Genomic DNA, 24,220 nt, shown 5'->3' with positions numbered 1-24,220 from the left:
ACACAAACCACTATTGACAAGCCTGGAGAAATCCCTCCCAATGCCTTTTTTGTTTCTTTTCCAGGTTTGGAGGGAAAAATCCTTGAAAAAAACATGACCTACTACACATATGATTCCTCACTTTAATGTTTTCTCCCCAAGCACCCACAAATCCAGGTCAACCCAGTTTGCTTCCATTTCTTGTCCAAGTTCAAATTTCCTACTTGATGCCTACCATCTGGAGCCCTCAAGGGGCTGCCACTGTCTAAATGTGTTTGCCAACAGATGCTGCTACATTCCTCTTCCCGAGAGGCACCTGCCGCGCTGAGCATGTAATGTGGCTGCCAGGGCAGGCAGATGTGTCAGAAAAGGCAAATATCCCAAGCTGTCCAGGGACATGGGAGCAAATATGTCCTGAGCAGCTTCAAGTGACTGTAGACCTAAGACGTGAAGTTAATTAATGGAAGCCCAAGCAAAGATGGTGACAGCTCAAAGCAAGGGTGTGAAGCTCGTGTCATTTGGTAAAGAGAACCCAAGAAGAAATCTCCTAAGGACAGGACATTAATGTCTGCACCGTATTTCCTTTGCAAACTAAGACATTTCAGTTAGAAACATGTCTTTACACTCCGGAGGGATTTTATAAGGTGTTGACCTGCTACTAATTGCAGCAATGCCTACATGACAGCTAACAAAACAGCTCCTCACCCATTTGATTCTGATTACCTAGCTGCCATCACAGCTTCTTCCCCCCAACTGAATGAACCTGTTTATCGTCCAGCTTCTTTATGTTCGATCCTCCCAAGCAATCATCTCTAGCTTGAAATGCCCTTTTGTCTCCGTTTCACACAATCATGACACTTGCTTTCCTACCAAACACAGTTGAAACCACTCTCCCCTAATCCCACCTGAACTAACCCCGACTAGTTCTGGTATGCATGCAACTCATAGACTCAACACTTACTTAGCACTAACAAAGATTTCTTTTAGGAAAAAGTTAATTCTACGTATCCCTAACCTGTAACTTTGGCCAAGTTATTTCTTCTAAATGGGCCCCGGTTTACTCATCTGTAGAGGAGGATAATAACAATTCCAATCTCTCAGAGTTGTGAGAACTAAACATTTATTTTTATGCTGTGTGTATGTATGAAGACACACCCATTTAGTCCATGTAAAGTGGTTATGAGCCCGGTACTGGGTACACCGTAAGTATTCAGAAAATGTCTATTGCTTTGATTCACATTGCTATTAATATTACTCTGTGACTTGTGCTACCATTGCATTGGTCTGCATCACTTGATGACTAAATTCTGGGGATCAGGAGCTATTCTTACACATTGCCCAGAAACTTGAGGATGTGAGGATGTTCAGTGGGAACCGAACAACAAAGTTACAACCTGGCAAGGACTCGAGTACTTCTGCCTTAGCCCACTCTGCTGATTACAAAAGCTCATTCAGATGTGTGAGTTCAGGCAAAAAGAAATAATTGTATTTGATTCTTGAAGTGGGACAGCAATAAGATAAATAAATACGTCTAAATTTGCAGAGAGAAAATTTCTTTTTTTTTAGAGAGAAAATTTCAACAGGGCTTTAGAATGAGAAGGGCAACCTACTGTGGCTCATGAGCACCTCCAGAAGCTTCCTGGAGGTATGACTGAAGCAGAGGTGAGAATATGTGAGCTGATGAGGACAAGAAGCAGCATAGCCCTGAGCACAGATACAAAGCCTCCTATGCCAGGGGAAGGGCAAGGAGCACAGGCCATGCAGGGGAAATATGGTTTTCTGAAGGGTGTAGTGCAGGTGCATATTAGTTGCCCCAGAGCTCAACCCTAACCTCAGGCAGCATGTAGTTCCCCCAGTAAAAGTCACTTGCCCATGGAGAGAGATGCACACCTGAATTTACACCAGGGGTATTTCCACCATGTGTGCTAGACCACCATTTACATACCTGCTCCCCTTCCACATGCTCTGCTTCTATTCTTACCTTTCTCATTTCCCATGTAAATCTGTTGTCTTTTAATCCTCAGATACAGAATGTCACGGTGGACAGAACCTCCAAGGATTATCCGGGCTCCTGTCTCCTCTTACAGAGGAGGAAACTGTTCCAGAAAGGTTCATAACTTTCCAAAGGTCACAAAATTTGTGGTATAGCAAAAACCGAAACCTAGATGGTGTGGCCACCCCCCTCTCCCCAAAGCAGTCGAGTTTCTAATTCTACATCATCCCATCTGCTTGCTTTTCCCCCCTTCCTGGCCCTCCACTGTGCCTAAGTCATCAAGGTAAGTTTTATTGGCAAGCAGGCCACTGGAACAGGCCTACGTTTTCAGGTAGGACAAAGTATAGTTGGCGATTTTGTACTTCATGGTCATTCTGCTCTGCATCATGCATATGGACCTTCTGCCTATGCCGATTTTCATTCCTCCTTAATGGTCTTTGACATCAGTCCACCCTTAAGATATCTGACTAATAAAAAACTTCAATGGTTAATAAATATCATTAATTTAGAAGCTTTTGGGGATCCCTGGGTGACTCAGTGGTTTAGTGCCTGCCTCTGGCCCAGGGCATGATCCTGGGGTCCCGGGATCAGGTCCCGCATCGGGTTCCCTGCGTGGAGCCTGCTTCTCCCTCTGCCTGTCTTTCTCTCTCTCTCATGAATAAATAAATAAAATCTTTTAAAAAATTTAGAAGCTTTTTATAGACAAATACTTCATTCTTTTTATTTTTTATTTTTTTAACACTTTATCCATTTATTCACAAGAGACAGAGAGACAGAGACATAGGCAGAGGAAGAAGCAACCTCCATGTGGTGAGCCTGATGTGGGACTCAATCCCGGGACCCCAGGATCACGACCTGAGCCAAAGGCAGACACTCAACCACTGAGCCACCCAGGTGCCCCCTCATTCTTCTTCTTTTTTAAAAAATGGGTTTTATTTAATTGGGGTCTTTTCTTCCCAGGCCATGGCAGTACTATTTCAGGGAAATGCCATAGTTTGAATCCCAGGTACATTTAAAAAAATAATCTAGACAAACTAGTTTTTACACCTACCAAAAAGACTGAGAACCATAAAACCACTCTTTGGAAAAGGGAGAAAGAAATTAATTTAGTAGACTAGAATTCAACAGCTGTTTCTCAAACCAGAGTCACCTGTAACAAGTGGCTCCTTAGCAGGGAAAATTATTTACCTTCAGATAACCATGTCAAGCTAGGAAAAAATGTTTCAAAAATAGCCATTAAATTAATTTTTCTTTAAGTGGCATGGGGAGAAGATAAGAAGCTATATATAGTTCAACTGTACTAAACTCCTAAGAAACTCTGATACACTGTAAACTGACCCAGGCAAATGGCAAGTGGGGGAAGGGAGATTCCCAGGAATATGTGATTCATAACTGTTAGTCATCGCTTTGGGAAATTTTAGGACATAATCACTATCAGTTAAACATTATTATTTGCTAAATGTCCAAGATACAAATTTCCTTGGAAACAACTGGTGACAATATTAAAGGTTCTGCACAGCCCCTTAATTTTCCTATTTTGTGGGCTGGCAGATTTTTGGGAATTTCACAACTGAGTATGAAGAAGTAAATTTATTTAATTACCACATGCATAGGCATCATTTATGCACACTCTTAATCAGACTGGTGGATCCAGTCTGTGGGGTCTGAAGCTTATAAAAAGTTAGTAAAGGAATAAAAGATAGTATTGGTGGGTGGGTCTTTCAGAAAGAGTTCACAAAATTAGCAACCCAGAATTTGATACCAGGTCTAAGGAGGGGACTGTGCAAGTGAGGGGCTGCAAATCTGAAGCATCACCAGCTCCAAAACAAGAGTGCCTGGTTCATGACACATTCAGATTGTACACAAGCAACACAAAGGTGGGGACACCTGCCAATGGCCAAGATCTATGTATTTCCTTAGTCTTCTTCAACACTATACTGCAAATACTCCCATGCACATTTTTGCCCAGCTCAACTAGGTAAATGGAAATATTTACACTTGATGTTTTAAATGGGCTATTGAACTATTACGTGAATCCCAGTATGTGGCTTTACTACTTTGTCAAGAAATACTCTTGTCCAGAGTATTTGGCCGCAATGCATAATCTGTGGAGACCCACTAAGGGTTCCTAAGAGAGTGTGTCAGATTAGCCATCACAGTACAGCTAAACTCAGCAATTATCCTTGGGTGTGGACAAGATGGGGAAGGGCAGTGCTGAGTGGTCTAACACAGTGCCCCTGAGATGAATGAGCTTGAGTCTAGGCTCAGTTAGAGGTGGGGAGAGGCCCTCTTACAATGTGAGTTTCTGCCTCACACCAGGTATCACATGCAGGGAGAGCACCTCAGTACATCTTCATCATGGCAAGACAAAATGAGAAGCGAGAAAAATCTCTGAGCACCTCAACATTAAATCAATCCATGGAGCCTTTCACCAGAAGAAAAAGATGTACCGTGACAGAAGATTCTAGAATCACAGGCGTCTGGGATTTGAGGCAAATCTCTACCTTAGCACAGCAGAAAGTCATTACTGTTCCATTAACTTTCAGGAAGTAGATTAGACCTTTCTGGGCTTTCTTTCTTAAGGCTCTCGGAGCTCCAGGGTGCCAGTGAAGTGCAGCTTAGACCAGCAGTGGCAATTCCTAGAATAGAAATCTGAAAATAACACATTCACTCTGACATGCCAACCCACTACTTTTAATTGTGGCTCATTAAAGATGTAAATAGAAGAAGACTTATGTTCACCTCTACTACAATTTCACTGCTGCAGTAAAATCACAACGCTTCTGTTTCTATGCAGAAAGGAATACTTCTGCTTTGCGGAACATCACCGCAAGCAGAGGGCTGTGATTCACCAGTTTTCCAAGGGCAGTCATCACATGTTTCTGCCTGCTGTTGGACAGAGGCAAGTATATGGGATGATTAATTTAAAAATCAAGAAAAGAAGAATAAAAGGCAAGTCAGCCCAAAGATGGTATCTAACAAATGCCAAATTCTCCCCAGGAGGCATTACGGAAATACAAACCTGCCTATAGAAATTCTGCAGAGGATTCAGGCTGAAAAGAGGCGAAGCTGAAAAGGGGCAAAACCTAAGCAAGGGAAGATCAACCTCAAAGATGAATGTGAAATCACCTATTAGGCATTTGAATTTTGCCCTACAAATATTTTTTCCTTCAGTGTACTAATGAAAATATTTTTTTCTGTGTCTTCTGTTTACTCATATTCCTTTGTTCAATTGCCGTATAATTAACATACAATGTTATATTAGTTTCAGGTGTGCAACATATTGATTCAACAGTTCTGTACATCAGTGCTGGCAAGGTAAGAGTAGTCACCATCTGTCACGATGCAACATTATTACCATATTATTGGCTATATTCCCTGGGCTGTACTTTTCAATCTCTGTGACTTACTTATTTTATAACTGAAATTTTGCTGCTTACTCATATTCTTACAGGACCTTCTTTCCTGAAGTTAGAATGAGAATTATATCTTATTGATAATTACTAATACAATGAAGTATTAAAACTGAATACATGAAAAAAGTTCATTAGAAATACTGTGTTAAAAATAAATTAAGGACCAGATGTAAAAAGACACATACTATAATTCCAGGTATCTGTGGTAGCTAAAATAGGCAAATTCATCACTGAAGAAAGTAGAGTAGAAGTTACTAGGAACTGCGGAGAGAAAGGAATGGGGAGTAAGTGTTTAATAGGTACAAAGTTTCTGTTTGCAATGATGAAAATCTCTGATGGTTGCACAAAATTGTGAGTGTACTTAAAGCCACTGAATTGTACTCCTATAAATGGTTACAGCAGCAAGTTTTATGTTATATGTTATATGTATTTACCGCAATTAAAAATATATATATTGGGATGCCTGGGTGGTTTAGTGGTTGAGCATCTGCCTTTGGCTCAGGTCATGATCCCGGGGTCCTGGAATCAAGTCCTACATTGGGCTCCCTGCAGGGAGCCTGTTTCTCCCTCTGCTTATGTCTCTGCCTCTCTCTCTTTCTATGCCTCTCATGAATGAATAAAATCATATATATTTAAATATTAAATATTAAATATATATTTAAATATTAAATATTTAATCATATATATATTTAAAAATCAAATTAAAGACACTTGGAAAGTGGGGTGCTGGATTGATGGCTATGGCCCCAAGACAGAGTACTGTTAGCTCGCTGACTCTCCCATGTGGCTGATGGCAGTGCCAGGCAAAGGAAGGGGTGAGACCAATGTGGATACCCACTAGGAAAAGAGAGAAAACCATATCCATTCGTGCGAAGTGGGTACAGCTGCAGGTGAGATAAGCCTCTGCTAATCAGCCCCAGCATGGTTGTCAAGAATTTACAAGTACTGATTTAAATGCATTAAGTAGATCTGATACTCTGGAGAATCTTACTGAGGATCAATTTCATAGAGCAGAAAACTACTCCACAACTTGTCAGGTTAATACAGAGCCGGGTTGAATTTACATAATGTGTGCCTGTAGGTTCACGGGCTATGACCTTTGATAGCTGGTCCTGAACTTCTCCTTTCACTACATGTCACTGCAAATTCTAGGCAGCGTTTGGAAACACATGCTGCTCTGCCTATTGCTGAGTGGTTTTTAGTGTAATAAATTTGGTGTCAGTCAGATGGATGAAGCAAAGTGCTTCCCTTAAATATCTAGGGTTCTTGCAATGTACTCACCCCCAAACTCTGTTTTACTGTGAAGAGCAAGTTCACTCTGCATGGTACCCAACAAAGGACGCCAGGCTCTTCCAAGTGGCTAATTTGATGGGCTCCTAGAAATGGCCACCTGCCAGCAGTGTCATTTAGAAGGATGCTGGTCCTGAGGACAGTTGAAGATAATTTCTTTCCCATCAGCCTCTACAAAGTAGATTAGGTCCTTGTGGGGCTTTACTTTCTCTGAAAGCAACAGAGTGCTAGCAAAGTGGCCTTAAAGCATTGAAAAAAATAACCCTAGTGCATACTGGAAATCAGAAGTGGTTCAGCAGAGGTAGGAGTGAAAATGGAGTACAGGCAAGGGGTCAGGGAGTCTAGGGTTCAAATCCTAGCTTTCTTCCTACAAGCCCTGTGACAGTCTTCAGCACCAGTAACCTCATCCACTAAAATAACATATAATTTAAATGTAAAAGTCAGACTCATTATTTGTAAAAGTTTTTGTGAGGATCAGATGAGATGAAACATGTATAAGCACAAAGGAATTAGTTTATTAACCATACTCAGATCAATTAGTTTCCTCTTTAAAAGAGAAAATGTCGAAAAAGGGCCTCCTAAGTTTTGTTGAAGAAGCTTTTAAAACATACCCCAGTATTTATGGAGTATCCACCATGCTGAAGATCCAGTGCTACTCCTTGAGGGGACACAGGGAGGTAGGAGACCTGTCTTTAATTTGAGGGAACTTAGAGTCTAATAGAGCAGATGAGTACATCAGTGCTAAGTCTGATCATGAACTTCTTCCATTCCACAATCTTCGATGGCTCTCTGCCACTTGAGATAAAATTCCAACCCCTAGGATAGGATTAAACCAATTGTTTTCACCAAATGGGCTAACTAACTACGTTGTAAGATGCTGTAAGACACCACTCACAGAAGCTGGTGTAAGGTAGTCAATTAATAGTTCACACTAATTATTATATTACCATCATTATTAAAGGAATCTCGTTCCTCCCAATCCCTCACTGTTCTAACTTCATACACCTCTCACTGGACCCAGGCCAGTCCACGACGTGCCTCAAACACGCACCGCCCTCTTTCCTCTCACCTTCATTCCCTTAGCCTCCTGCCATTTGGGATCTGGGCCATACTTCAACATCTAGCTCAAAACGCCCCCTCCGTATCCTCACCACTTCATAACTAGACCAACTATCTCACTCCTTTGTGTTCCCACTGCATTTTCTCACCCTCCCTGACTGGGCTCATTCCCATATTCACCTTCCCCTCACAGAGGAAAAACTCATAAATTCAGTTTGAAGGAAGGTACCCACAAATAAAGGTTGGAAAATTTTTAGTACAGGCTGTGTAGCTGTCTAACTGAATATCACAAAAGTAACGTAACCGTAACAGCTAATTTAAAAAAAAAAAAAAAGCTTTATGGGCATGAACTCATGTAGGTTTTACAGCTTTGATAGATGCTGCTTTAATTTTCCTATTTCATGGGTGGATAAACTGAGACCCAAAGAGGTTAAGTAAATTTGCTCAGTGTTACACAGCTATCAAGAGGCAGATCTGTACTCAAACCCAGGAAATCTGCCTCAAGAACTTATACTCTTCAACAATATATTACATTGTTTTCCAACCACAATATAGCGATGGATTAAAAAAAAACAAACAAGCAAGCAAACAAACAAACAAACCCAATCTATGAGGACAGTAATCAGTTTTCTCGAGGCTGGGTTTTCAAACTTTGAGATCCATCAAGCAATTCTGTTCTATCTTTAGATCCTTAGAGTCTCATGAAGGGTTGTCTTCCACCAAGCAGCCTTCCTCATTGAGGATACTCGTGCTTACAGACCCTTCTGCTTTAACCAGCGCCAGGCAGCCTTACATAGGCCACAGCCACAGTATCGCCACGGGGACCCATATATGTGGTCTGGGAAGGACAATTCAAGATAGCACCTACTACTATCCAGGAAGCACCCGAAGCTGTAATGAAAATTGCTTTCATTGCAGCTAAATAATGAGAATAGCTAAAGGTGAGCTGCGAATCTGCATTTGCTCCCCTTAGCCACGGTATGTATGTATGTATATACACAACGGAAGTGTACTTGACAATACACTGATGGCTTCAGGTATACATACTTCCTGGTGGACCTTCAATACAGCCAAATGACCAGGCTTTTAAATAAATGTGAGGCACAGGCAGAAAAATAATAAATTCAGCAAAGGTTCGTCTGCAAAATAGACGTAGATCACCTTCCATGAGATGCTTCCAAATGGTGTGGCATTTAAGACTTCCAAGTGAGCAGTCGATCAGTACATGTGGGCTGATCAATATCCATAATTCGTTACTCTAACAATCGTTCAGCTTTTGTCATAATTTCATAGGCCAGCAAACGAAGGTTGGGTAAAAATATCACACAGAACAAGTGGCAAATTTGAAAGCAAATGATCTATTCCAACTTAACTGACTCTAACTAAAACATTAATAGGAAAAATAGAGATGATATGTACAATATAGATCGTAAAATAATCTATACTATTAAACAGCCTTCCCCCAGTGTCAAAATATTGTTTAAAAAGATGCAAAACATGCCTCACACACTGCTCTCCATTAAATAGCATTCTGAAATTCTTGCTCACAAGTGCAAATGATGATTTTTTTTAGTGGCATTTTTAACATGTGATATTAAAAAACCTCCTCCTCTTCCCTTTGAAAAGGAACTTTTGAGGATGCCAAATTAATTTTGGAGATGACTTTTCATTTTGTTTAAGCCAAGATATTTTTTTTCTCCTTTGCAATTTTAACCAAACAGAATTCTTAGAAATGAAAAAATAGTAACAAGTATATTTCTAGAGTAGAATAGCCTTTCAGAACTGAAAATGTTATATCAATCCTTTAATGTTACCCAGTCTTGGCTTTTTAAATTCCCTTAAGAAAAAAATACCACATATTCGTATTATGTTGCCAACACTGAATGTGTCATTTTGGTGGATTTCTGATTTGGCCAATATGATTTTTTCATGGCACAAAATAGTTTGAAAAGCAATTTCTAGTCACTTCGCAAATATGGCTCCTGAGAAGCTGAAGTGACTCTACCTGATGTTAGAAGTTTCAAATACCAACGATTCACCCTACAAGTTTGCTTAAAGTGCTACGATGCTGAGTCCAACTGCTTTTGTAAAAATCGTTTAACTCAACATACGAACTTTTTGTAATTTTTTTGAAAAAAAGCTTATCTGAAACATTTGAAATCTTACCTGAAGGGTTACTTGTATATTTCTCAATGAGTTCTTTCTTTTTACCTTCCACAAATATTAAGCTATATTATGTGCAGGAATGGGTTTACTACTTAGAACACAAGGTTTAAAAATAAACCAATCTCCACCCTCAGGGATCATCCACAGAGATGGCTGCATCATCAAAGAACTGCGATCCGTTGAGCTAACACAGGAAGAGGAGACATTCCCAGTAGGCATCAATGAATGAGAAGTTCACTGGGTGGAGAAACAGAATTTCATGCAGAAGAATCAACATGAAAAAAGGCATGGCTGCTAAAGAACACAGTATATGTAGAAAGGGAAGAAATGCCATGTGGGGAAGATGGGAGGGAGGGATGAGATCTCAGTAGTGAGCTGACAATGAATTCCTAGGGATCTTGAATGTCATGCAAAGGACTCACCATTTTATCTTGTAGGAAAATGGAAACTAACAAAATCCTTTAAATTTTTCCTTTCACTTCATCATACTCACTCATTCCTATGGAAAATACCAGAGGAGTATCATTCTTAAATCAAGTACCAATTGAACTAATACTACAAACATCTTCATTTTTGCTTTATTTACTTTTCATCTTTGTTGACACGCACGTATTTTCATCATGATTTTGTAATCAATGTGTATTGATGTGTGATCAATTGCACACACAATTATGAAGGATGAATTTTTCCTTTTTTTTAAGATTTTATTTATTTATTCATGAGAGACAGAGAGAGAGGGAGAGGCAGAGACACAGGCAGAGGAAGAAGCAGGCTCCATGCAGGGAGCCCTGGGCCGAAGGCGGTACTAAACCACTGAGCCACCAGGGCTGCCCATGAAGGATGAATTTGAGGCTCACATTGTATTACATACTTCAAGTGCCACCGAGGGTTTTCAGGAATGGGAGTAATTCAATCAGACCCTTTCTTTGGGAAGACAACCCTCAAAATCATAGGATGAATGGAATACAGGAAGGATAAACGTAAGGCAGAAGTACTTTCTGGAAGGTGGCTGCAGTAGTCAGGCAAGTGATGCTAACAGCAGAAACAGACCAAGGGCAGGGGAATGGAGAAGAGTGGTAGACTGTGAAATACATAAGAGGCAAAACTCTAGTGAGTGGTCAAGGGACAAAGCATAGGAAGAGGAGGTGGTGTCCAGCATCGATGACTGGCTGGATGCTGATGCTGTTTCTCAAGACAAGGAACCCATAAAGGGGGACAGGGCAGTAACAGGAGGAGGTGTAGAGTCAAGTCAGAGGTACCTACGATAACCCAGATGGAGCCATCTGGGAGGAAGATGGAAGCCGATGATCTTAAGCTCCGAGAGGAAGAAAGAGCCATGCTCATCAGGAGAACGGAATTGGTAACGATGTCGTGATGTGATGATGAGGTCTTCAGGAAAAGCATGTGCAGTAAGGAGCTCCGGTGGGTTTCTTTCTGTTTTCACTCCAACCATGTGCCAATGTGGCAGTTTCATCCTGATTTCTTTTGATGCATAGCAAATACCTCCTTTCCAAGCTTTCAAACTGTCACCAAGGAAGGGTACCTTCCAAGTTAATCACCATCTGTTTTGATGATGCCTATTATAGGACCATTCACTGCATTTCCTGAACTGGTGTGGTTTCACTCAGTTATACCCAACCACACAGCTTCTCCAAAGGACTGATGTTATTAGCCCGTGACAGTATCAGCAAGAGGAGTGAGTTTTCATGTATTTCACAGAAGGCATGCTTGGTACTGTTTTACAGAACATCATGTATGACAGTGAAGGGGATCTAACTTTTCTAAGCGAGAAAGCCTTTAAAGAGCTTTCCAGTGATGGTCTTTGGTTGGAGCAGGGGGTACTGGTCTGCCTCTTTTCCTATGTCTATCTGCCTCCCAAAAGCAGTGCCTAAGGTTTAGGAAGCCATTTGGAAAATCTGCAGTTTTGGAGGATGCCACATGGTAAAGAACACAAGTGATGTAGTCAAATATTTTTTTAGAACCAGCTCTTTGCTTTCCCAACAATGGATGACTATTTGTAAGGAAATATTCCATATATTTTGCCTGCTTCTCCTTCTGGCTGTGTCTCTGCCTCTCTCTGTGTCTCTCATGAGCAAATAAATAAAATCTTTAAAAAAAAAAAAAGACCTTTAATGAAGGTTCAGGCACTGATGCCAACAACTGTACACTTCTCTTGCATGAGTGATAGCCTGTGCCCCTGCCTCCTGCCTCACAAAGCCAGCCCACACCTCAACCCAACTGCAAGAGGCTACACAGAGAAAACCTAATCAACCTAATCAGGTTTCAATGAAGCATGTGTGCAAAAAAAAAAAAAAAAAAAAAACCTCTTTTGGTCTCAATATTGCTTTGGAAATCTGTGCTCTCTTTTCTTACCTTAGCTGAGAATGAGAAGAAAAAAAAATTTCCCAACGCATTGTTATACCTTCCTGCTCTCCAAACCTCCTGTTGACAAAATTAGATGGACACCTGGGAGAAGACACTTCCTGCTGCTGTGCCTGAAGGTGCCTTTTATTTTTTTAAAGATTTTATGTATTTATTTGATGGCGAGAGAGAGAGAGAGAGAGAGAGTACAAGTCAGAGGGAGAAGCAGAGGGAGAGGGAGAAGGGGAGCTCGATGTGGGGCTCGATCTCTGGACCCCAGGATCATGACTGAGCCAAAGTTAGGCAGACTCCGAACCGACCGACTAAGCCATCCAGGCGCCCCCTGAATATGCCTTTTAACACAAACATAATCCAAGATTGACACAACTTCTCTTAAATGAAACTAAGCAAGAGTAAAAACAAACAAATAAACATACAAACAAACGCTGCAAAAAAAAAAAAAAAAAAAAGCTTCAATGCAGTTGGAAGTGGCTGTCTTAAAGGCTAATAAGTTTCCCAATTAGCTCACTGGTTCCCTTAGAGGCTGGCTAGACTTCCCGAGTTCTTCTGTTTGGTTTCTGTTAGGTCTTTTACCAGGGCTGGATCTGGCAGCAAGGGCATGAGGAATTGCACTAAAAGCAAAAACTGTCCTGCAAATCTCTTCTGGAGCGTCCAAGGCCAGGGGTGCCCTTGCTGCAGCAAGTGGAGGAGGGCAGGAGGGGGCCCCGTGTGGCCACTGCAGTCTGTTGTCATCAGATTCAAATCCTGAATCTGCTGCTGGCACTGGGGATGCTTTGATGTGTGTCCACTGCAGCTTAACTTTATCCCTTTCAGCAATGGGATCGCTCTCCTGCCACCAAAATGGGCAACCTGCGCGCCCTAACAGCTGAAAGAAACAGCGTTCAAAAGAAACTGCCAAGGGCAGCAGGCGTGGCCTTGGGATCCGAGGCTACAGCGTCTAGGTTCCCACAGCACTGCTCCCACCTCCGATCCCCTTCTGTCCTGAGATTCCGGTCCCCTCCCCCCAGAGTCGACATGACTTCTGGACTGTGCGTGGGCAGGGGCCACCGCCACTAATAGGGACAGTCAGAACCACCACCAGTTGAAGAGAAGGAGACAAAAAGGTTTCCAGAACAGCCTCTGACTGAGGGGACTTGACACATTTGGACAAAACGGGGTTTCTATGGGATCAGAGAATATCTAGATTTCACATCCCCAAAAGGCTAAAAGCCACTGAAGAATGAATGCAACCCTGGTGGCTGGATGCTGCTTATTAGACCAAATATCGCCTGGGCACCTGCGACGTGCTGAGAGCTAGACCCTATGCTGCAGGTGAGGAGGCCCAGAGGCTGAGGGAGCGGACACAGGCAGCTGCTCACAAACCTCGGTGTCCAAGACTTCTCTGTGGTGAGTCTCTTAGGCTCCACATCCCCAGAAATTCTGACTCATTGCACCCAGTGTTGCTGAATCTGCAACTTTAATACACATGCACAGGTGGCTTGGCTGCAGGAGATCCTGGGGCCAGACCACAGAAACGCTGGGTTAAGACCTGATTCCTGCCCTCAGTGAGTGTGCAACCCAGACGGGGTGATAGCAAACACCCACAAGGCAATACACAGCCCTAGATTTTTCTTTCTTTCTTTCTTTCTTTCTTTCTTTCTTTCTTTCTTTCTTTCTTTTTTTTATGATGCACGTTCTAAATGTTCCAGGAGTTCAGAGGCCTGTGCATTCCAGGAAGAGGGTGAATGGGAGACAGGCTCAATAGTCAGGCAGGCAGGTCCTGCTTAGCAAGAAACAGCCCAATCGTCTACACCAAACCTCCTGATTCAGCGTAACAAGGGGGCCATGGCAGATATATGCGTGAAGACAAAGTCATGAATTAGAGGACTGCCACCCAGCAGGTAAACAGGCTTCCTAGGTTGAGTACAAGGAGGACACTGTCACCAGGAGAATCATAACACTGGCATTTCCAGATAACACTATGTTCGCATTTTCATTCTGCCACATTCATGTGGTTTCCTGCACTTCATGATTTCACATTTGTAAGACAAAAAAAAAAAAAATGCTGTCACGAAACCCAAATAATGCACCACTCTGAGGCAGACAGCCAGCTGCTAACAAGAGTGACATCTGAGCATCATTTAAAGTGTCATTCATAGCTCTGCTCCGGAAAAGGGATGTTTAGTGAGAAAGAAAAAATAATAAATTATGTTCAATTTAAAACAAAGTTTGGGACTCCACAGGGTTCAAGTATTGGTAGAAAACCCATAAGACACTGACAGCAAACAGAACAGAGAAGGAAGAGTTAGATCCCCGACAGGAAACTAAAGGACAAATATTATATTATATTATATTATATTATATTATATTATATTATATTCATATAACAATGTGCCACGTTGTCTTTAACACCACAAGGAAATGTATTACTAACCACAGACACCACAAGGCCTGTTTGACCAAAGGGCTGGTTCACAAGATCGTAGGGAGAAGGAGGGAGAAGGGACCCCAGAGTGCCTGGCTCCTTCTCCACCACTGGTGCATCCAAAGAGCCAAAGATGACCTGCCAAGGGCTCACCATCGATTTGGTGGAGCAAGAATCAAAGGGGATGATGATTTAATTAATTTCAGCAGAGTGAACTATGGCATTTTTAGATTTGCAAGGGACCTTGGAGGTCACCGAGGCACGCACTGGAGTTTTTAGAAGTGACTCATACCTTGAGGATGAGTAAGTTGTCTGAGGTCAACAAAGGTGGGCAGAACCGGCTTCCATTTGAGGACTGTTTCTAAGAACTACAATCAATGAGGCTGGTGAAACTTCCTTGGAAATCCACAGCATTTTTTTGGTGTCTTGTTTGGCACTTATTTATTGTTTCTTTATAGTTTGGAGGACTTAAATTCCACCTCCAGATCAGGGTTCTCATGCGGGCACCATGTGTAGTTAAAAGGTGCTCAGTAAATACGTGTTGAGTAAGACTTGGAAAATCCCAGTGCTTCTCACCTTGCCCTCACTGATACTCCACTACAGGGTAACAAATCTGCCATCAACTTGAATCGACCGTCTCATGTGTGATTAATCCCTTACCCTCTCAGCTAAAAGGAATGTCTGGAAGATGTAGTTGGTTGGTTGGTTGTGTGTTCAGTTGTTTGGGGGTGCTTTTTCCCTTCTTTTTGGTCTTTTCTAACCACAGATGCATTGTACTCAGATCCCGCTACTCTGCAAATTTTATTTTTTTTTTGTTTTTTTTTTTTGTTTTTTTTTTTTTTTACTCTGCAAATTTTGGAAACAAACATGCTAAGTCAATTTCATTGTTCTCTTGGCTCTCCATCACTAGAACAACATTTTCTCACACAGCCTGTTGCTTGGGTTGTAGAGAAATAGCCCTGCACTCGACTAAGATGTCCTGAGACACCAAATAAATGATGATTGATGAAATCTAGAGCTAATGAATACCAAGTCCTTTGGATGACTTACCCACAACTATTTGTGTTTCAAGACCATCCGTGCAGGCTGAAGTCCACCCTTTCTTGCTCATGGTCCGTAGCAGCACTACTTTTGAGGCCTCAGAACAAATTCTTTCATTTTGCTCCAGTATGCTACAGGAAAAGAAAACAAAACAAGTCAGAATGAAAAATGCCACTTCAAGCAGTTAGTTGATATTCAAGGGGAAATCCCTGGCCTCTCTCAGATGTATATTTTATAACCTCAAACAAGCATGTTAATTATCAGAACGATGCTATCACACAACTGATCTACCTATGGTGCCCTGAAATAGTAGAGGGTGGGGGAGGGGAGAGGAAGAAAGAAAACAGAGCACCTGCCGGGGTAGGTAGGACATCTCGAAAATTATGATATATACCACTAGGAATGTGCCTGCAAAATTTCAAGTTTACTAGCTGAAATAAGTACCCAGAGAAGAATTCCTGATGTTGAATAATTAAAGATAACGGACATGCACTTATCAAGGGTAGAAAGTAGAGAAAGGTTTGTTTCAAATTAAAATTCATCTGATTCTGCCCATTAAGGACTCAGACTCACCGAGCTAATATTAATATCTTTAAACACAGGGCTGCTAGGATTGCACAACAAAGAAAAGATAAAGTGTTAAAGGAAATTTTCGATTTTGCGCCACAAATAGGTGATTGACGGGTTTTCACTCTGACTCGATAAATCTCGATAAAAAACTGCCCCAGCCAAGTTGGAAGGCAGCGTCTACTTTACACGCTGAAATGTGAAATGAATGGCTAAAATATGCATGCCTCTTTACCCCCACTCAGAGCAGCTGACAAAACCTACACAGTGGAACTGTGTGGTGACAAGGTGGTGGCTCTGAAAAGTACTCCTCTGCCTTGTGAGCTTACAACATTCACTGGTCACTGGTTTGGTTCTAGCTTCTCCCACTGCTCAGTCCACTCCTCTGTTGTTGTTTTTTTTAAATTTTATTTATTTATTCATGAGAGACACACAGGGAGAGGCAGAGCCATAGGCAGAGGGAGAAGCAGGCTCCTGCGGGGAGCCCAATGAGGGACTTGATCCCAGGACCCCGGGAATCACACCCTGAGCCAAAGGCAGATGCTCAACCACTGAGCCACCCGGGTACTCCTGTTTGGATTTTTTTGACAATGGCCATTAGAACCTGGAAATGTCTTCAAAAGACGTCTGCAGACCCTTCCAGCCTCTTACGAGCTCTTCCTCCTTTGTTCTGGAAGCACACTGCAAGAATGTCACCCGGCTCTCTCACTACGATGACCGCATCCCACTTGGCACGCCCAACTCTACGCTAATCTCCAAAGGTCCTGAGGCCACTGCTGGGTTATCATCCAATGACCCAGTTGTAAGACAGAAAACATACCTTTATGCCTCACTAGGTGACCAGGTGAATAATCGATTCCTTGAAAGCCTTCCGAAGAAGCTATTACTTTATAGAAGACTCGACGTGTTTGAAAGGACTTTTTGGGGGGTTGTGCCTATCTGTGGTTAAATGCGTGGAGGCACTTAGAACTTCTGAGGAGGAAGAGAAAGCTGCTCTTGGGTAATGTTTAAACAAGTGAGTTGAGTTTAAGCCCATTATATTTTCAGCTGAGTTGGAAGGCGACTGCCTGAAAATGGCAAAGTCTTTTTTATTTTCTTGATGCTATCAATACCCACCGAAAGTGGGGTTGTCACGATTTTATTAGTTTCCAGAGCAGCTTTCATGAAATGTAACTCAGCTCCCACTCAAATGTGTAACAGTAACATATTGCTACAAATCAACATAAGCCAGGAAGTTCAAAGCATGACAAACTGTCTTTATCTTACCGTTTGGGTAAAAACAGAATTTTGAAGGGAGGAGGAAGATTTCAGCGAGCCCACTGCATGTTATTGGCTGATATTAATCTTTTTTTTTTTCTCTCTTTTTTTTTTTAACTAAAAATAAATTGCTGCCTTTCTTTCACTTGTTACCAGCTTTCTATCTTGAGTCTTTCAGGACTGGGAGGGTCTCTGTCGTCTAGTTCAAAATTCTTCTGCAAAGGAAGCGGCTGGCCCAGGAAGGCTGGCAGCACATAGCAGGTTCATCTGAGCCTTGAGCAGACTTAGGGTTTAATCACTCATGCCCACTGACTCACTGAACACCATGTACGGTGTTGGTTGGAAAAGTTTACCAGAAGCTCAGGACCTTCTCGGGTCACCCTTTCTCTCTTTCTTCTCTGTGTTTTGTCTAAAGGAAGACATTCATTTCTGGGTTATATTTTGTCATCCAGTGGAGCAAAATTATCTGAGAGAGGCGGAATGGCTCTCTAATTAGCTCAGGGCCCTACCCTGGCTGCCAAAGCCAGGTGTCCAGAGGAGCAAGTCACACTCTTTGTAGAGGAGAAAAAAAAAGGGGGGGGGGGACAAGGACTGATCTAAGTGACAAGATTTTCCATTCGACGTGAAGGAGCTGGAAGTGATTCATTTTGTGATTTATCGCAGATAAATTACACATAGTGCACCAAGTATGAGATGATTTTTGTCAAACACATAGTGCACCAAGTATGAGATGATTTTTGTCAAAAGAAAACCAGTAAAGATTCTATACACCTCCTTTTAAAGCAATAGTTTCAAAATATTTTCCTCTTTCAGTGAACTTTTCAGCAGTGCTGTTGATAACCAACAAAAACAAACTGGCTTGAGTTTAATCCCCTTTGCCTACCCATTCTTGTTTGCCAGTTGAAGCTATAAATAGAGATAAGACCAAGTCTAGAAAGAAGAAAAGAACACCAGGGGACTAGAGCATTCACAGATCTGCTTAAACCCTGAACGTTATCTATATAAACAAGGATTTCAATCGAGACGTTATCCTTACAGGGTCTGGAATTCAATAAGCATTTTTGCGATAATTTTCTGAACAGTTATAAACAAGCAGCAGCAGTAAAGTATACTCTATCAACATGTGTCAGAAACAGTGGCCCAAAAACCATGAGGTGTTTGTTTGTTTGTTTAATTTATTTTCATCTCAATTTTGCCACTAACTGGATTTTTCAGTTTAAGCACCAACTCTGAAGTAGAATGTAGCTCCTTATTTATCAAATAAAGGGACGTAAGTAAATGTCTTCCGTAATTAATTCCCAATTAGAATTCAAGTTGCTTTTATATGTATTTGAGTATACCATAGCAAAAGAGACCTCTAAAAACACAACTGTATTTCTAGGAGTTATCAGGAACATCGCTATTCTAAAATTCAACAATTAGACACAGCACAGGAAAAAGAAAAAAACAAAACAAAACCTAACACCTTCATTGTGAAATACCCCTTCAGTGGGGAATGGGTGTTCTATTCAATAAACAGTGCCAGGAAAATGAGCTCTTTATTTGGAAAGAGTCAGATCCCCATCTTACACAATTCAGAAAATAGATTCTAATTAATTAAAAAATTAAACACATAAATATGTGTTTACAGAGACATGCATATGTAGGTTTATATATATGTACACATACATATACATATATACATAAGTATGTATACATATATACGCATATACATATACACATATATATACATATATATATAATTTTATACAATTAAATACAGAAAAATAATTTTATAATCATGAGAGGCCCTGTAGGCCATTGCAGAGACTTTGACTTTTTACTCCAAGTGATACAGGAAGACACCAGAGAATTGTGAATAGAGTGAAGTGAAGTGCCTTGTGAAGAACAGACCATAAGGGGACAAGGCTACAGGCTTGTAAAACAGGCTACCGCAGACATTTAGGTGAGACATCTAACACATAGACTATTAACGTGGTGTGACACTGGGGGAGGAGATAATAAGAAATGATGAGATTTTGGATGTACTTTGAAGGTCAAGTTGACAAGTGGTATAAGAGAAAGAAAAGAGTTGAGAAGGATCCATCTAAGTTTTTGACCAGATCATCTTTAAGAATGGAGCTGCCCATTCACCAAAATGGAAAACATGGTGGAAGAAGAAAGTGTGTGTGTGGGGGGGGCACTCCATTCTTGCATGTTAGGTCTAAAATGCCTATTAAACATCCTGGGGAGATATCAAGTAGCCAGCAGGATACGGGCGATAGCAAGTAGACAGGAGGCTATGTAAGTCTGAAATTCACAAACGTGTGGATAGAAAACACAAGTTAAAGCACAAGTAACTGTCACAGGCAGCTCCCAAGATAGACCCCAATGACCCCATCTCTTGACATTCATGATTTTGTATAGTCCTCTCCCCTTGAGAATAGACTAGATTGAGCCATTCTCTAGCAAACTGAGGGCAGCAAAGGCAATGGGATGTCATTTCCAAAATTAGGTGACAAAAAGACTGGCTTCTATCCTGGATGCTCTTGTATATTCTCTACATGGTTACTCATAATGGGGGCAGGGGTGCTGGCTGCCAGTCTGCGAAAGCCATCCTGCGGAGAGGCCCATGTGCCCTGCTGGAGTCTGTATAAGAGTGAGCTTGGAAGCAGATCCCAACCCTCCCCCCACCCCCATCCTTTAGATGAGACTGCAGCCTGAGTTAATTAATGTCTTGACTGCAACCTTATGGAGATCCCAAGCCTGAGACAGATAAAAAATGTGCCCTGGTTCCTAATTATAGAAACTGTGAGATAATAAGTATTTGTTGTTTTAAGCCACCAGGTAATTTGTTACACAGCAATAGGTTACTAATACAGTTATGACGGGCAAAGCACTGTTCTAGGAATTTTATATGACTTTTTACAGTTGGAGAAACTGAGTCACAAAGAAGTTACATCACTTTCCCAATACCACAAATATGTGACAGAGATGGGAATCCAACTCAGGCCATCTGACTCCTGAGCTAAGGCTCTCTGCGACTGCAAGCCAAAACCCCTCAAAGATAACCTTTTCTGCCTTGGACGTGCATACCCAAAATGTGACTTTTCCCTCTAGGAAATGCTAATATCATAGACTATATGCAAACAATGGTCTGTGTGCATCTTCACCAAGCCTCTTAACCTGTCACAGACCTCTACAATCCTATTTTCGATATCCCAAATACATACAATACATTTCGATATCCCAAATACATTACAATACACACACACACACAAATTATATATATATATGAACCTGGGAATATATATATATATATACTGTCAAAGAAGATGGAAAGGTGGCCTCTTGCCATTTGAAGAGTAATCTCCCTCTAGTTCTTTAATTTCAGTCTGGTTCATCTAGTTGATTTAACTATGAGAGAACTGCCAGCATAGTTTGCAAATGCTCTCATATAAATTCCTGTAGACTGAATGTCCTTTTGCACATTTAAAGAGCCCTCCTTTCTAAAACTACTTAATGGTAAAAACAAACAAACAAACAAAAAACACCAAGATACTGGATAAGACAGCTACAGTATTTCTGCTTGAATTATTTAAATAATAAGGGAAAACTGATTTTCAGTTGCCAGTAGAGAGTCATTAAGGATTCAAACAATATTAAGGGTTTTTAAAAAGATTTTATTTACTTATCTGGGGGCACGTACATACTAGTAGGGAAGGGAAGAGGGGAGAGGCAGGGGAAGCAGACTCCACACTGAGCGGGGAGCCTGACACAGGGCTCAATCCCAGGACCCTGAGATCATGACCTGAGCTGAAGGCAGATGCTTAACTGACTGAGCCCCCTCAGGCACCCCCCCAAAAAAATATTAAGTTTCTAAGTAGGAACTGGTAAAACCAAAACATAAAAAAAGCTTTTGAGCTACATAAAGTATAGTAACTACTGTCTCTTTAGTATTTAAAACAAATTAAGACTTTTCCATTCTTTCCTTGACACAGACGTGAAATACAGAAAGTGAAAGAAGTGATCTCTGTACTTCTGTGCTTCAGTACAAATTTAGAATGGCACTGTTGTCAGAAAGGAAACTGTTGCTGGTTATTGTACCCTCATTTTTTTAGGAAAAGAATGCCCATCAAGCAGTAGCCAGGAACATGTTCATCCATACCATGGAATCCTTTTATTGTTTTAACTAAGGAACATGTTCATCCACACCATGGAATCCTTTTATTGTTTTAACTAAGGTTATGCCCACAACCAATGGAAACCAAAGAACTGGAAAGAAAGAATCATTTAAAAAAAAAAATACAATGAAACCCACTGCCATTTATAAATCTCTTTTTTCTTTCTTTCTTTTTTTTTTTTATAAATCTTTCTGTTACAAGAAGTGACTGTGTTTTATAAAGGCATATGATGCATCACCACAGGTATTTTTTGCCATTTAAAAATACCAAACAGTAGTGACAGGCCTCGTGCCGAGGCTGCCAGGACTAACCTGCAATTTGGACGATTTGTATGGGGATGACATTACCCTGTCTTGTGACACAAGCAGCAGATGCTGCTGATTAACACACAAAAATGTCTAAAACAGAGTTTCACCAACACAGGAGTTTGCAGAGTAAAGATGGCTTTGATGATTAGGAGCAAAATAGTATCAAATGATGAAGGATGAATGGTTTCCTTTTTAAAAAAGAAGAGTCAATCAAATTAACTGGTAAGCTTTCATGGACCTTCTTCTAAGTAAAGTACAAGATGTAACTGCAAGTACTTGATAAATCTTGCTTCTTGTTTTTGGGAGAGGGTAGCATATATCGTGCATTAGCAAGTGTGTTCAGTGGGATGCTATATTCCATGGCAAAACACCATGTTATACTAAAAATGAAATGAGGACAAAAAACACTGGGATACATTTGGGAAACACTTTTGAGGGACTCTGGTGATCTGATATGTATTATAAATCTCAAAGAGGAAAAACAGCATGCGGCTCACCCCAAAATACATTTGACCACAGAACACTTTTTCCAGAAGAAATAAGCAACCAGTAGACATGCACTGACCGAAATGCATCCTAGCAAACAATTCACAAGGTCTGTGGTTCTTGGACTTTTTCTTCTCCCTTTGCATCTCTAAAATGTAGTAAGGATCCCAAAGAGTCGTTAATTAGGCAAATTATACTGAACAATACTTATTGTATTAGAAATTGAAACTGCAAAAAACTGAAATATGTTAAAATTAACTAATTTACTGTAAATAATAATATACCCATTGCACAAACAGCATATCTTTATGAAAAAGCAACTGTATTCTCCAAAACAAAAAAGTTCAGTGCAAAGAGTGACACTGATTTAAATTTTTTCAAATTTCTTTAATATCTGGCTTAACGGGGGCACGTGGTTGACTCAGTCGGTTTAGCACCTAACTCTTGATTTCAGCTCACATCTTAATCTCAGGGTGGTGAGTTCAAGCCTTGTCTTGGGCTCTACAGTGGGCATGGAGCCTACTTTAAAAAAAATTGAAAAATAATAAAATAAAATAAAATAAAATAATAAAATCTTAAAAAAATCTGGCTTAACAGAAAAAAAGTTGAGTTCTCAAATGAGCCTCTGAATTCAATTTTCTTGATACGTAGTTTGGTGAACATGTAGGCTAGCCGTATCCATGACATAAATCATTGAAGAAAGGGCACTCTATTAAGAAAACATCTTGAGGGATCCCTGGGTGGCGCAGCGGTTTGGCGCCTGCCTTTGGCCCAGGGCGCGATCCTGGAGACCCGGGATCGAGTCCCACGTCAGGCTCCCGGTGCATGGAGCCTGCTTCTCCCTCTGCCTATGTCTCTGCCTCTCTCTCTCTGTGTTGACTATCATAAAAAAAAAAATTAAAAATAAAAGAAAACATCTTGATAAGAACCTGGGAAAGGTGTACACTTTAGACTTCTTTAGTAAATGCTTTCTTTTAATAATCTAGGTTTTAATAATCTAGTAAGGATTTATTTTAACCAAAGATGATAAACTCTTTAAATACCCTGAATGAGATTCAGAAAGTCCTGTTTCATGAAATCAGTTAACAAAGTATGTATGTAATCATAAACCATCAACTATTTATTAACAATGATTAAACAACACTGGCTATCTGGTTGTTCATGTATTCATGCAGCAATAATAATAATAGCTAATATTTGTGTGGGGGGGGTGTTTTTAAGGGGGGAGGGGCAGGGAGAGAGGGAGAGAGAATTTCAAGCAAACTCCACACTGAGCATGGAGCCCAACAACACAGGGCTCCATCTCATGACCCTGAGACCATGACCTGAGCTGAAATCAAGAGTCAGATGCTCAACCCACTGAACCACCCAGGTGCCCCGATACCTAATATTTGAGTGTTAAGCCCTCAAATTACATTATCTCCTTTTGGCCTTTATAACCACCCTATGAGGTAGACACTTTCATTATTCTACCGTTAATCAATGAAGAAATGGAGGTGATTAGAGCTAAGTAACTCTCAAGGTGCTAAGTAACTAAGTGACGGATTCAGGACTCCAACTACTGTCTGACACCAAACATTCTCTCTTAACTCATTTCCAATTCACAGTTTAGTAATCCAGATTCTTCCTCTGGCCATTATTCCAAGAAATAATGAAATATCTTCTTCATTTTCCTATTTCAAAGTGAGTAGCTACTCGATGAATTAGTT

General features: G+C 40.9%; 1 protein-coding gene across 5 annotated transcripts in view; it reads right to left on the bottom strand.

Annotated features, from left to right (window-relative positions):
- Nucleotides 1-24,220, bottom strand: part of ATXN1 (ataxin 1) — a 402,302-nt gene that overhangs the window by 281,734 nt on the left and 96,348 nt on the right. For all 5 annotated transcript variants that reach the window (XM_055321812.1, XM_055321809.1, XM_055321814.1 and 2 more), the window contains one exon: nucleotides 15,740-15,861. The gene's annotated coding sequence lies outside the window, so the exon portion shown is untranslated. The remainder of the gene's footprint in view (nucleotides 1-15,739; nucleotides 15,862-24,220) is intronic.

This window comes from Nyctereutes procyonoides, unplaced genomic scaffold (genome assembly GCF_905146905.1).
Source record: "Nyctereutes procyonoides isolate TBG_1078 unplaced genomic scaffold, NYPRO_anot_genome, whole genome shotgun sequence".
In the NCBI taxonomy this organism is placed as follows: Eukaryota; Metazoa; Chordata; class Mammalia; order Carnivora; family Canidae; genus Nyctereutes; species Nyctereutes procyonoides.
This window is presented reverse-complemented; position numbering and strand designations above follow the sequence as displayed.